Raw genomic sequence first — 14407 nt, forward strand, 5'->3', positions numbered from 1 at the left:
ATTTGAATAATAAAAAGAAATTATTATAAAAAATAAAGTAGCAAACTTTGTTTGGGGGGGGAGTATGAGGAAATCCTGGTGTGTGTGCACAAATCCTTTTGTGTGCATCGGGACTATTAGCCAGGAGTCAGTGATGATAGTCATACCTTATTTTACAGGGAGTATCATGTTTTCATTTAGCATTGCTTGCCAGCTGATATTTAGAGATTCTGTGTCTGCTAAAAATAAGCCACAAAGTTGTTTTACAGCCAGAGTCCTTCAGTTTTAGGGAGAACTGCACTATAGAATTTTACTGTTTTGGACAGAATATTTGTCTTGGAGGGTTTGTTTTATTGATACACCAGCTGTCACCACGTTGTGGAGACCCACTGGGAGAACTGGGATTTACTATCTCACCAATTGTTTATAAACTCCTGGAGCATCCACCGTCATACAGTTTAATGTTTTTTAACACCTGCTTTGCCTAACCCTTTTACTTATTCACTGCCACCATTTAATTCCAACTTGTTTCTCACCTTTTATCCCACACAGCATCAAGGTGTAGGCATGGGAAGAAAAGATCCAGATGCTTGTTTCAAATATTTTATAATAATGTATTAAAGCATACTTATAATGACATATGTCTTGCATGTTTGTTATTTAACAACTTGGTTTGATAATTGCTTAAATCTGTTACTGTGATTTTAAAAGATGTTACAGCTACTGTACATTAAGACTTTGCTTCAAAGGAGGTGGCTATACACTTGCCCTAGTTTTCACCCCTCTGAAAAATGAATAGCCCATTTTCTTTTTTTTAGTCTGCTTCCCAAGTTAACTCACAGACACTGCTGCTTTCTTCCTGCTTTCTTCCTACCTCACTACTAACTTTTAGGAGAAATTTTAAAATGTTCCTGTTTAGCCAGGCATTTGATAGCTGAAAGTCCTTTCCCTTGTATCTCTGAAAGTATTAGTTGGAGAGTAGGTGATTGCTTTTAGGAGTTATTAATTGTTTTTAGACAGTTATTTTTAATTGTTGTTAGAAGGCTGTTAACTGTTTTTGAAGTTTTAATTGTAGTTTAGTATTGACATATTTGCCACCCTGGGCTTCTTTGGAGGAAGGTGCAGGATATAAATGTAATAAATAACAATAAATCATTTTAAGACCAGGAGTCAGCCACAAAGTTGTCACAGTTGCCAGCTCTGAAGTCTTCCTGCAGCCATCTGTCAGGTGCTGCCACTTTGGCCAGAAGTAATCCTGGAAAATTGCCTCTGGAGTCTTCGACTGCTTTCACACTGCACTTTATTCCGTTATTCTGACTATTTCTTACCTGGTAATTTGCACATTATATTTGATCTTTCACACGACACACAAGCTAGCTCCAGAATTCTAATGGAATGTAGTGGAAGTTTAGCACAAATTTCCGTGAATGATACCAGAAATAATCCGTTAGCAAGGCTGGGAACTCAGACGATTGCAGTTCTTCACTAGTGGCAGCCGCTCACATGACAGGCATCCCAGCATGCACTGTGTTCCCGCCCTTTAGTTGCGCAGGGGGGTTGGCCTGATGCACAGATGGCAGCAGCATTTCCCACACACACACCCTGTGGTGGTACAACTAAAAGAATTTAAAAAGTCAGATCCTAAAGGGAGAGGGCTTGCATGGAGATCTTAGACCTCCTACACAGTGGGGAACAGTGCACATATGTATAATGGATGAGGAATGAGAACAAAACGTTCACTGCAGCCATGCGAAAGACCTTTACATGAAATGCTGGTATATCGGCTGAAAAAACTGCTGTTCCTTACTGCAAAAGGTACTGCAGTGTGAAAGGGATTTTAGAAATTGGAACAGAAGCGCTACCTTTTTAATCCTTTAAACTAACGCAATCAGCTCCATGTGTGAAAGCAGCCTTCCTCTCTTGGCTAGCTTCTCTTGACTTCTGCTTTCACTAATTCCCAACTTTCCTTCTGTCTTTTCTCAGTCTGTTCCCAGACTGACCTACTGAACCCCAAACAGAGCTGTCTGTCCTTAAATTCACTCCTGCCCGAACACTCTCAGCAATCATCAGACTTTCCCTCAAAATCTGAATTCTCATTGGCCTATAAGGACCAATGGTTTTGAATAGAATATCCATTGAAGGACCTATCACAATTGATCCTTTTCCGTTCTCCTGACCAATATTAAAGCTGGGTTCTAAAAGAAAACCTTGAGTACATAAACACTTCTAGTTGCTTCTTGGAAGACAGCCAGCTGAAGTCCCATACATTGTATCTCACCTTGACTTCAGTCAGGAGTGAACTATCAGTTTATCTCTTCATAATTGTATCAAGCAGTGTTTATAACAAAAAAAATGTTGTTGCATTTAAATTTTCACTCACAATGTAAGCATTTTTTCAGAGAATGGGCTATGTGATTGGGAAATACCAGATCTCACCCCAGGAGGGTGAACTCAAATGGCAATCTTGTGGTGACTCCCTTGTCAGTACATATATTTATTTATTATTTATTTATTTATTACATTTATACCCCGCCTTCCTTTCCATGATAGAAACCCAAGGCGGCTTACATATGGTTCCCAAGCAGTCTCCCATCCAGGCACAGACCATACCTGACACTGCTTAGCTTTAGCAGGAAGCTGGCCTTATGTGCCTTCAGACCATAACCCAGGACATAACATATCAGGTCTCAGTCTAGCTGTGCAACACAATGATATTTCCCTTTTAACAGTTGAGACAACTCCTTTTATTATTCATGTCCATTTCAACGTAAGCTTTGCTACAGTAGAACTCGGTCAACTAGTTCATTGCCTGAACACAAACCTAATTCCCATTATATTGCTATGTGCATGTTTAAAAGTGCTTTCTCTACACGGGCTTAGTAAATAGATTTGTGCCATTATAAACCTGATGTTCAACATATCTAAATTTGATATTTTCTTCTCTTTATGTTTTTATTTTTACAGGTAACTCGATAGCAAAAGGCAAATCAAATCACACTCAAGACTGATAACATTAAATTCAGCCAAGTAGGAAGTTTTAATATCCAACTGTAATCCTTAAGGTCAGGCTTGAGACTGCTGGGGCATACTAATTATTTCAAAGAGAACATGCACTGTAATCAACAGCCACTTGAGGTAAAAAGTCCTGGAAAGTCAGACAAACCAGATTTCAGTGGACTGAACTGTGTACATTTGTAAAAATAGCAAAAACTTGAAGGAATATATGGCTGAAGAAGTGATGCTAAAAGGACACCGAAGAAATAGCAATCTATTGGATCCTTGTGTTGAGATCGGTGACATTTCATCTTGATGAAAGCAGTGTATTTTGAAGTGTACTGACCCATTTCCTCTGAAACTTCTGGTACTCCATCTAAATTACTGGTGGGACTGTGCACTGCTGTAATCAAATCACTGTTCCAGAAATTGTCTTCTGACACAGCACAATTTTAGACACTTTTAATTTGTATTCTAATCCTAAAGCTCCAAGGCTACATATTTCAACATGTTGACGTTGCTTTTGTTATAGGAATGGAAATGTATATCCATTGTTAATCATTATTGTTGACAAGTAGTAGTTATCTGAATACGTCATTCATATACTAATGTATCATTAGTCAGACATGTTTTCCTAAGATTAACCAGCTACTGCAACTCCTTTCAGATAAATAAAAGGTGGTCAAAAAGGAACACCCCCCCATAATATGCAATTAAAATTTCAGTTTCATATAATTTCAAGAAGATGGGTACATCTTATGTACCCTTTGATTTATTATTATTAGGTCCTTAAAAAAGATCATAGTAAACAATAAATAACACTATCTAGTCCTTTTATGAAGGTAGACAGGGATGCATGTTAATTTTTCCATTCTGAAATTTATTGGTATTCATGCAGATATGTCTTTCAGGTTTTTTTAAAAATAATTATCTTTTGCTTGGAAAATATTACTATCTGGATGCTTAAGTAGATAGATATCTGTTTCTTGACATGACAATTTTATTTTTTTTTAAATGTGGAACCACTGATGATTTCCTTGTCCGTTCCAGGTACTTTAGTTTCATTCTGCAGTTATTTTGTGAAAGCAGAAGTTCTTTTTCTATCTTCTATTTCAGTATCTATTTTTTAATCTTAGCAATCTACTGTTTCATGAAAAATCTTAATATTTAAATGCCTTAAGCAGCTATAAACATTTTTCTAAGTTATTACAGAACGTATAATTTTATATTCCATTTAATATATAACATGCTATGTGGAAATATGAAGACAAAAAGAACAAGTAGCTTCCTTTGCATTCCATACTTATGTTGCAAAAGCAAGTTGGTCTTAGAGAAGGCAAAGAGAAATTTTTTTTACTCCATTTGTTTTGTAAGATGATATGAAAACTACACAAATCCTAATAGAAATAATTGTGTCCAGAACCTCAAATTGTATATTTGGGAGAAAAGGGAATTCTTTCCAATTGTTGCAAATCATTGACATGGCTAATTAGAAATAAATTGTGTTTATAATGGATGAACACTCTGGGGTATTGTGCTCTGTCACATGATGCAAGGTTGTACCCCAGCAATTTCATTACCTCTGTTGCATTATGGCCCTGGGCAGTGGAAAACTAATGTATAGTGTATCATTCTGCTACAGAGCAATCCAAATATTTGCAGAAGGTGTATTCTTGTTAATTAAATTTTAATTAGGAGAATTGGTTGTAGCATCAGTTAGCTATCTTGATATTTCAACAGGATTAATATTGTGTGGATTTGTTTTTTAAAGGTATGTGTACTGGGGAAACACAGAGTCTGAAAATTATGATTAATTCCTTTGCTTGGGATAGTCCAAAGTATAAATGTGTAATTTTGTAGCAGTTATAAGTTTGGTTTAATTTAGCCACAAATCTACAACATGCTTCTCAATATTTTTTCTTTGAGTTTATTCTTAAAACCAACACTGAAAATATTGTATTATATACAAGTGTAAGACATGCATATCAATAGGTGAAAATAAATGGATTTTCAAATATACAGAGCTGAGTTTCTGCAGTAGGTTAATGTTGTGATAACTGATAACTAGTGAATAAATTTGTGCTATAAAATGAACATCTCAATATGCATATACAGTTGGAAACTTATTAAATATTTTTAAAGAAAAAAAAACCTCTTTCAACATAGATAAGGGACATTTCAAGATCCAGACTCCAACCTAGGAATTCCTGTTGCCTTCTTTGCCCCATTTTTTTTTGTGCTTTGTTGAGCAAGTCATTGTATCTTTCTTCCTGATTATCATTTCAGCAAATGGTGGTAGTAACTTTGCTGCTGGGTGATAACTATAATGATACTACTATTTGTAAGGCATGCATGTACCTTTGGCGTCTCCAGCTCCCCTTCAGTTCACCCAGTCTCAGTGAAGAAAAAGAAGAGAGTTTTCTTTGGTGTTTAATTGGGTGAACAGTGGCCTGCTATCCAAATAAAATTATTTGATGAGTTGCCAACAAGCTAAAAACACAACTGTCTTCATCTGAGCCCCCGGCCCCCAGTTAAATTCTTTAAGGGGCCAGGCTCAAGGGCCCTTCACTACATGAAATGAAGACATTAGCAGCAAGGGGACATTTGTGAACCATAACCCCCAAATTCCCAGCTTTGGGGGGGGGCGGTAAAAGAAGTAAATTTCTAGCCTTTGCAGAATCTGAGATAAGACACTGTTCTTCTTTTTGTGAGAAACTAGCTTGCTTTCCCCTTTCAGTGTTTTAGTTTATTCCCCTGTGAATGCCAGATATAGCTGAGTATGTCTATCCTAGCCTTTAGGAGAGAAAACATAACCTTTATTTTGGGAGCCATTTGGCAGTGAATGGCTTGTGTGTTATTATAGGCTCAGGTTACATTATTTAGTGATATTTGTTTTAACGGGTTAGAAATACAGGAAGCTGCCTTCTGCTGAGACAGACCATTAGTCCATCTAGCCCATCTAGCTTGCCTACAGTGACTGGCAGTGGGTCTCCATGGTTTCAGATGGAGGACATATCCAGCCTTACCTGGACATGCTGGGGATTGAACTTGGGACACCTTGCATGCAAAGCAGGTGCTCTACCTGGACCTGGACCCTTCACCAGGGTTTATTGTTGATAAGATTTTATCATTCAGATTGTAGGTTTGAGTTTGTGGCAGAATTACGTAAACATGCTTATACACAAACAAACAAATTCATAAAGGAATGGCATGAAAGAGAAGTGAAAGATCAAGTAACCCCCATTTTCTCTCAATCACATTTTTAGCACGGTCAAATCTTACTCATTGGGTTTGTCCTGGGGAATAACGCCAGTAATCCCCATGGAAAAAAGGGATAAGGAGGGATTGAGGGAAGCTTTAACCATGTTCTTTTAGATCAGGGTGGGGTAATGGATCCAACATGCGGGCCAGATCCTTATTTGTCCCCCTGCCCCAGGAGAACTTTAACAGGTGTGCAGGGCCAACCACCTGTCAGCCCATGTAATAATGTCAGTGATTGGCCCCTGTCAGATTTGAAAGGAGATGGCTGTAACTGCCAGTTTGCTGATCATTGATTAGAGCAACTTTCTTTGAAGATACACTTTCAGTATCAATTTACATCCTGTTCTTTTTCTGTTCATTGCATTTTTCCCCTCTCTGATTTTGTGGACTGCCCCTGTGATTGATTTGACCCCAGTGACATCACAACAGTGACCATACATATCCTAACCTCCTAGATTCAGAGTGATATCAAAGTACCACCTGCAGTTTCATGATTAGTTCCTGTCAGCAAGAAACTATTAATCTACATTGTTTTGCTTGGCACACTTCCTTGATGTCATCTGGAGCTATGGGACACTGAGTTCCAGACTGCATGTGTGGAGGGAATGGATTTGTTTTGTGGCAAGTTGGTCTGCTAGTTTTGTCTGATTTCTAAATAATTTGATATTGTCAACTCTTCTTGTTGATTGACTTTTCTGTCTTTCATGTCTAGAATCACAGCACATCCACTGCAAGCCAAGATAGTACCAAATGGGGCATGCGTTTGATTTTTCCATGCAAATGTCATCCTAATCTTTTTGTCATTGCTGTTTGTTTTCTTGCTGATAGTTAAATTGACCGAGCTCTGCACTGCGAAGATGACACAGATGAACAATCTGATGGAATTAAATAGTTTCTCATAATTTCTATGCTGTTAAGTGGCACAAAGAGCATTACCTAATCACTGCTTGTCAGCCTTTGCTATTTAATTCCTGTCCTAAACATCTTTTATGTTTACTCTTCTCTGCCAATGGAAAGTGCTCCCACATGATACATTTCAAACAGGTTATACTTGATCTTACAAACTGTCTGCTTCCATTGCACAGTCTGTCAATGTAAAGACTCCAGTGAAAATTTCAATTGTGAACTCTATGTACCGCTATTATACTTAAATACATTATTATAGGTAAAACCCAGACTTTCTGCCACATCAGCCATTGTTCTAGCGAAGACATTGCTAATTTCAAAGAAATCAACTAACTGTCAAGAGAAATATACAAATACTAGTCTCATCTCTCTGTGTTCCTCTTAGAATCTTTGCTATCTTAATAAACCAGGGCATGGTTAGAGTTAATGGTGAACTTTATATTAGCAAAATTTAACCCAGAGTCAAGTCTCTGCTCAGCCATGAAACATTGGACTAGATTGCTTTTGGGCATGTCACTATTTCTCAGCCTGACATACTTCACAGCATTATTGTGAGAATAAAAAGGAGTTGGAACCATGTATGCTACCCTTTGGATAAAGGAAGGGATACACATACCATACGCAAATGACTATTTGTTACGACCGGGAGAGCCAACACCCACTTCAATCAGAAGAGAAATCAGAAATTCATGACTCCCACAAAAAGCACCCTATATTTCTAGTTACAAATCTTCTTGTAGCTCCATTTCACTTCTTGAAAGGAGGTGATCTAGAATCCTGGATCCCAATGGCATCTGATGTTATTTCTCCTTCATTTGCTCTCTGAAGAGATGCCCCACTGTACAAAATTGTCTCAGATTATTATTGCCTTTATAACATCTGTGGACCACACAATCAGGATTTTTGCCGCCAGAAACTTTGCCAAAGTTTTATGGGGAAACAGAATTCATATGTTTTTATGCACCAAAATTAACTGTTATTATTTCTCAGACATAGTTCCTTGATACCTTTCATATGAAGAGCTTGTTGGCAGCGGTGTATCGACTGCGTGTGCCCAGCAGGATAGAGCAAGTTGAAAGGATACCCACAGACGGGCCGTTAATTGTTAAGAGTCTTTTACTGACAGGATTTCGTACAGGAACAGTTACAATACAGATACGAATACTTTCCTTTACTCTCCTAACACCCCCACACCTTGTAGTTTCTTTTGTCAAGGCTTTATAGACTGGGTTTGCTCTGTGCCAGCTGCAGCCTCTGCTGTGAGCTGTCCTTGAGGTGCTGCACACCTTAACCCTTTACTTGTCTTCCATTTCTGTCTTTCTGGAAAACTAGACAGATAGACTCCTCAGCAGCCTACAGCTCCCACCTTTTCCATAAAGACGGGTTTTTTTTTTTCACAATTACAGTCAGTACATACCAAGCTTAATAACCATTCTGTTGTATTTCTCCTCACATATTGGTTTGGTCATGACATCTGCCAACATATTGTTCGTGTTACAGTAAATCAATGTGATAAATCCTTGCTGTATGCATTCTCTTATGTGGTGGTATCTCACACTGATGTGTTTTGTGCGCTTGGTGTTCGCTTCTGACGTTGCCAATCTAATGCATGTCTGATTGTCTTCATAAACCAGTATCGGCTTCTTGACTTCTATACACAGTTCCTGTGTTAGGTGTTCGAACCATTGCAGTTCGTTGCACGCGGTAGACAAACTAACATATTCAGCTTCTGAGCTGGATATAGCAACTACCGCTTGCCTTCTGCTACACCAGTCGATTACAGATCCATGTAGTAGTATCACAATGCCAGTGGTGGACTTACGGCTCGCTAGTTCACCCGCATGGTCTGCGTCCACATAACATTCCATGCCACCCTTTCCTTGTCCAGACAAAACCAGCCCCTTCTTGCTCGTGCCCTTAAGGTATCGGAGCACTCTCTTAACGCCTTGCCAATCATGTTCTGTTGGTGTTTCTACCTTCCTGCTTAATTGCCCAGTTCAACATACTCAATGTTATCCCAATCCTGTTCCTGAACTTTGATGCTCCTGCTAAGCACCACCCTTCTCTGATTCTGTATCCAGATACGGTAATAAGTGTTTTGGAATCCCAGTACATGCCCTTTTTGTGCTCTGGGAGCCAGTTTCCCATTCCGTTTTCCTTTGGGAATGTGCACCCAGCACTTCGCCCCAAATCTCACAATATGCTGCAGTTTGGGTTTCTTTCCATTGAGTTTTTCATATGGTGACATTTGTATTGCACTATGATACAGCCTGTTTTGAATGTAATTGGCGTATAACATACACTCTCTCCAAAAAGCATTCTGTAACTCAGAGTCCCTTAACATGGCTCTAGTTGCATCCTGTAGGGTTCTATTTATTCTCTCCGCTATTCCGTTCTGAAACGGAGAAAATGGGGCTGTTAAAGTTTGTTCTATCCCTTTCTTTAACAAATACTGCTCTAGCGATTTACCAGTGAATTCTCCCCCTTGGTCAGAGCGTATTCGTTGGATTGTTATACCGTGTTGCTCCTCAATCTTTTTCACAAACAGTTTTAATTTCCCCTCTGCTTCGTCTTTCACATGTAACAAATATATGGTGCAAAACCTGGTATAGTCGTCTACTATTACTAGAAAATACTTGGCACCACCTTGTGATCTTTGAAACGGTCCTGCAAGATCAATATGAATCATTTGATATGGTGCACTTGTGCTACTCTCTGCTTCTTTACATTTGGGAGCGACTGTGGCTTTGGTTTGATTACATATATCACATTCCACATACTGGTTACACTCTTTTAATGTTACATCCATACTATTACTGGGTGTTTTTATGATCGTACCGAAATTAGCGTGGCGTAGTTTCCTGTGCCATAGGTGAATGCATCTATCATGAGGTTTCTTGTTTGCAATCATAGTAGCACGTCCTGTGGGGTTTAATTGTATGTAAAACAGCAAATTCCTAAGATACCCCTTCAAACAGAGTTTGTCCCCTTTCCTTATCTCACATGTCCCATGTCTAAACGTGATGATATATCCCATTGCGTTCAGTTTCGTAACAGACATGATATTACTTTCTAAGCCTGGTACATATAATACGTCAGTCATTACAGTGTTAAGTACGATTAACTTTACAGTTCCCCTCCCCAATACCTGTCTGTGCGTGCCATCTGCAAGCACAACATCCTCTCTCGTGGGAAGTGTAGTTTTGAATAATTTGTCCTTTATCATACTGTGGGTAGCGCCTGAGTCTACAACTCATACAGTGCAATCTCTGTCCTCTTTTCTTGAACCTGATACTCTGACTATGTGTACTTTCGAAGGCTTCCTTCCTTGTCCTTTCCGCTTCGCTTCACAGTCTCTTTGTAGATGAGTATTAGAACCACAGACGTAGCAGGCCTTTAGTCTGAAAGATCGTGCTTCTGTGTCCTTAAAGTTTAGCTTTCTGCTTTCTCTTTTCTCATTTCACTCCCTTCCTTCGGCTTCCTTTCATCTCTCCCACTCCTGTAGCAGTTTGCCCAATACGTACTCGACTGTCAGACCCTCGTCTGGCATAGCTTCCAACGAGCTTATGATCGGATCCCAGGACGAATTCAGTGAAGATAGAATGATGTACACTTGTTGCAACTGTGTGTGCACCACATTCCTTTCTTGCAACTCCGCAAACAGTTTCTTTATCTCCAATAAATGGGCAGACATTGTCCCGTCATCAGGCATCTTCATCTGATAGAGTCTTCATGCTAAATGGATTTTACTGCTGGCTGTTTTTCTTACGTGCACCTCATTTAATGCAGTCCATATAAGCCTCGCTGTCGGCTTATCTTGTATATGCAGCAACTGGGAATCATCTACTGCCAAGATGATAAACGCCCTTGCTCTTTCATCCATTCGAATCCATGGAGCCGGTTGCGGTTCCGCCGGTGGGTCGGTCACAATCACCTGCCATAAATCTTCCTTAGTAAGGAACGCTTGCATCCTTAATCGCCAACAGGAATAGTTTCATTCAGTGAGCCTTTCCAAAGGCATCCCGGCTGAAAGTGAGACTGCCATGCCTGCAGCCACGTCTCCTGAACACGTCTGGACACTGTTCCGTCTTCCTTCCTTGGCACTGTGGACAAGCTGTGCTTTCTAAGCCTGCTGGACTAGCTGGGCTAGCTGGGCCCATAACCCTTGTTGGCAGTGGTGTATCGACTGCTTGTGCCCAGCAGGATAGAGCAAGTTGAAAGGATACCCACACATGGGCCATTAATTGTTAAGAGTCTTTTACTGACAGGATTTCGTACAGGAACGGTTACAATACAGATACGAATACTTTCCTTTACTCTCCTAACACCCCCACACCTTGTAGTTTCTTTTGTCAAGGCTTTATAGACTGGGTTTGCTCTGTGCCAGCTGCAGCCTCTGCTGTGAGCTGTCCTTGAGGTGCTGCACACCTTAACCCTTTACTTGTCTTCCATTTCTGTCTTTCTGGAAAACTAGACAGATAGACTCCTCAGCAGCCTACAGAGCTCATTAGATTCCTAGTGGGAGAGCATATGGAAACGCAAGATGATGGAAAATGCTATTTAAGAATAAGTATCTGCACAAATATTACAAAATACTTTTGTGCTCATACCAAGTGTGAATAAAATGACATATTTACAAAATAGTATTTTCAAAGAAGCTGAGGCATCTTTTTGTCTTTTGGGTAATGTAAGTATAACCTTAGTTCTTCAAATCCCTTTATGTGCTTCATTTATGTTCATACAGTATTGAAGGTGCAGTGCATTGCAAAACTAATGCTTTGACCCTGATTGCACGTTATAAAGGTGCTATAAATTAGTTCACTTATAGGACATTTCCGAAACGTATAGGCTATCTGCAGGAACTTAACTGGTTTAGAACTGGCTTCTATTTTTTATTATTTATTTTATTTCAGGTATTTATATACCATTTAATGTTCAAAATTGTTAGTGTGTGTGTGTGCGCGTGCGCACGCTTGTGCACTCCAATTTCTACTTTAGGTTCTGATTATTTGACTTCGGGTTGTTTTTCTAAATAGAAAAGTAGGCATAAGTATATAGCATCTTCATCACAAGAATTCGTTTTTAAAATTGTTGGTAAATTCAACTCTGGGATATTTAGTTATTACATATACAGTATATCCCATCTTTCTTCCAACTTGGAACCCAAGGCAGTATACATGGGAATCCCAGACCCAGGTTGTCTCCAATCTAGACATTATTGAGACCCAGACTTGCTTAGCTTCAGCAAGGTGGCGACCTCATCTGCCTTCAGACCATACTCTGGGACACACATAGTTACCATGTGGATCAATCTGGTACTGAATAACTTTCCGTGTGATTGTCAAATCTTTCACATTCCAGCAAAAATGTTGGATCTAGCAGTTTCTCAGTATTCCTTCAGAAGCTCAGACTAATGAAGACAGCTCCCTACCGGTAGGCAGGCTCTGTCACACTAAAGTGTACTGTTAATTGTCTAACTTTGGATCTGCCAGTGTTGTTACTGCATGTCCCATCCATATGCTTTCAGTTGCAGTGTTGCAAGAGAGCACCAAGCAACTGTCTTGCTTGCATAGCCCTTCCTTTGAGCACCACCATTCCTTCCTTCCAGATTTGAATATATAAAAGAGGCAGATTTAGGACCAGCCCCTATCCTAGCTTTCAGTCACAGCCACTATAAGCATTACCTCCACTATTATTGCCACATTCCTGCTTCTGGCCCCAGAACAAATTAAAAACATGATGTTGGGGATGGAGGACTTGCACAGGCAGCAGCAGCTAAAGACTGAAGAAACTCAGTCAAACTGCTCAAGGAGGCAGTAGAAAATATACCTTTTGGAAAATTTAAATATCACACTTTGGTTATTTTCAGGATTCAGATGTGTAGCAACTTTTTTCACAGACATGACTTTCTAATATTGCACAGTCTGTCTGGGTTAGTCTGAAATCTTGTTTAAGAATATTTTGGTTTTTTACTGTAACTCCAGACAGGCTTGGAAAGCTTTATGTCACACCTTTAAAATTATTTAAATGCCCTTTGTCTGTGCATAGGCGTAAACTCTGACAACTCATTCACAATAAAAAGCCATAGTGCCTTAAGCTACTTTTTTTAACCAGCTGCAGGACTGCCAAGGTGACCTTTTTTGCTGTTTCAATTACAGAGAGTTGCCATCATTTAACTATTAGAATGATGGAAAGTGTGCACTTTGATATCTGAGTGGCAACATTTCAGGCAAGGGAGATTTCTATGAGTGGGCAGATTATAGATCTAAAGACTCACATCAAGGAATTAAGGGTAAGCCGCACAAGGAAGATGAACAACTGCTAAGCCAAAGCTGTCTTCTCAGGCTGGAATCTAAAAATCCATTTGGAAAGCTTCATGCAAATCACAGTATCTCTAATTGATTTTAATCATCAATAATGACAATTTTGTTCTTGCTTGTGTATAGCTTAGTAAGCTGTGATGCATAAGAAAATCATGCATTCAGGGTGACTGGGAGGAAAATTTCACATGCCCTTCAAAATAAGAATGTAATGGACCCTTATAGGGCTGCTTTTCATGCAGTTTAAGCTAAAATACATTGCAACTTTCTATGACATTCAAAATGAGCTTCTATATTTTATTTAATAAGCTTGATAAGCTTCATTACTGAATTCCTCAGTATTGTTTGGCTCTACTGTTCTGACCATCAGTCCCTATTGAAATAGGTAGAAAACACCCACTCTGAAATGCTGCTAAAAAGAACATGTTCGTATCACGCTAAAATGCAAAGGAGCTAAGATTGTCAAGTCGTATCAAATATTTGCAAGCGAAAACTCCAATGAGGAGCCAAAATATCCTATAATTCTTTGAGCATGTATCATTCGTTCCTGCAAATAAAAATGGAGCAGTAATAGATATGTATACTGTATCTGGGGAAGTAAACTGAAGACATTTCACTCATGAATAATTATATACAGAGCAAAATCTGAAAGATCACATGAATATTCAAAGCCATGCACTAAGTCTGATAACGAACAAATTACTGCTGAGTAACAGTTCAAAAACAATATACAGAATTTTGCAGATATTATAAATTTTCAGTTAATGGTTAGCTCCTCATTATATATAAACTAATGTTCTGCTACTCTAATAGCAAAAGCAGATCTCACAGAGTATTCATAGTTTTGTAGTGGACTTAGGGTTGTTTCACATTCCATTTTTTCTTTGCATACACACAAAAAGTTGCATGTGAACGCAACAACTATGTATTTACTATTGCATATGCTA

At 39.0% G+C, this 14407-nt stretch overlaps 1 protein-coding gene across 1 annotated transcript in view; it reads left to right on the forward strand.

Moving 5' to 3' along the window:
- The window catches only part of TAFA2 (TAFA chemokine like family member 2), a 264376-nt gene extending 260273 nt beyond the window's left edge, over positions 1–4103 (forward strand). Inside the window, exon 6 of the mRNA XM_061637824.1 lies at positions 2944–4103. The gene's annotated coding sequence lies outside the window, so the exon portion shown is untranslated. The remainder of the gene's footprint in view (positions 1–2943) is intronic.
- Positions 4104–14407: the final 10304 nt, after the last annotated feature.

The sequence above is a fragment of the Rhineura floridana genome, chromosome 8, assembly GCF_030035675.1.
Source record: "Rhineura floridana isolate rRhiFlo1 chromosome 8, rRhiFlo1.hap2, whole genome shotgun sequence".
In the NCBI taxonomy this organism is placed as follows: domain Eukaryota; kingdom Metazoa; phylum Chordata; class Lepidosauria; order Squamata; family Rhineuridae; genus Rhineura; species Rhineura floridana.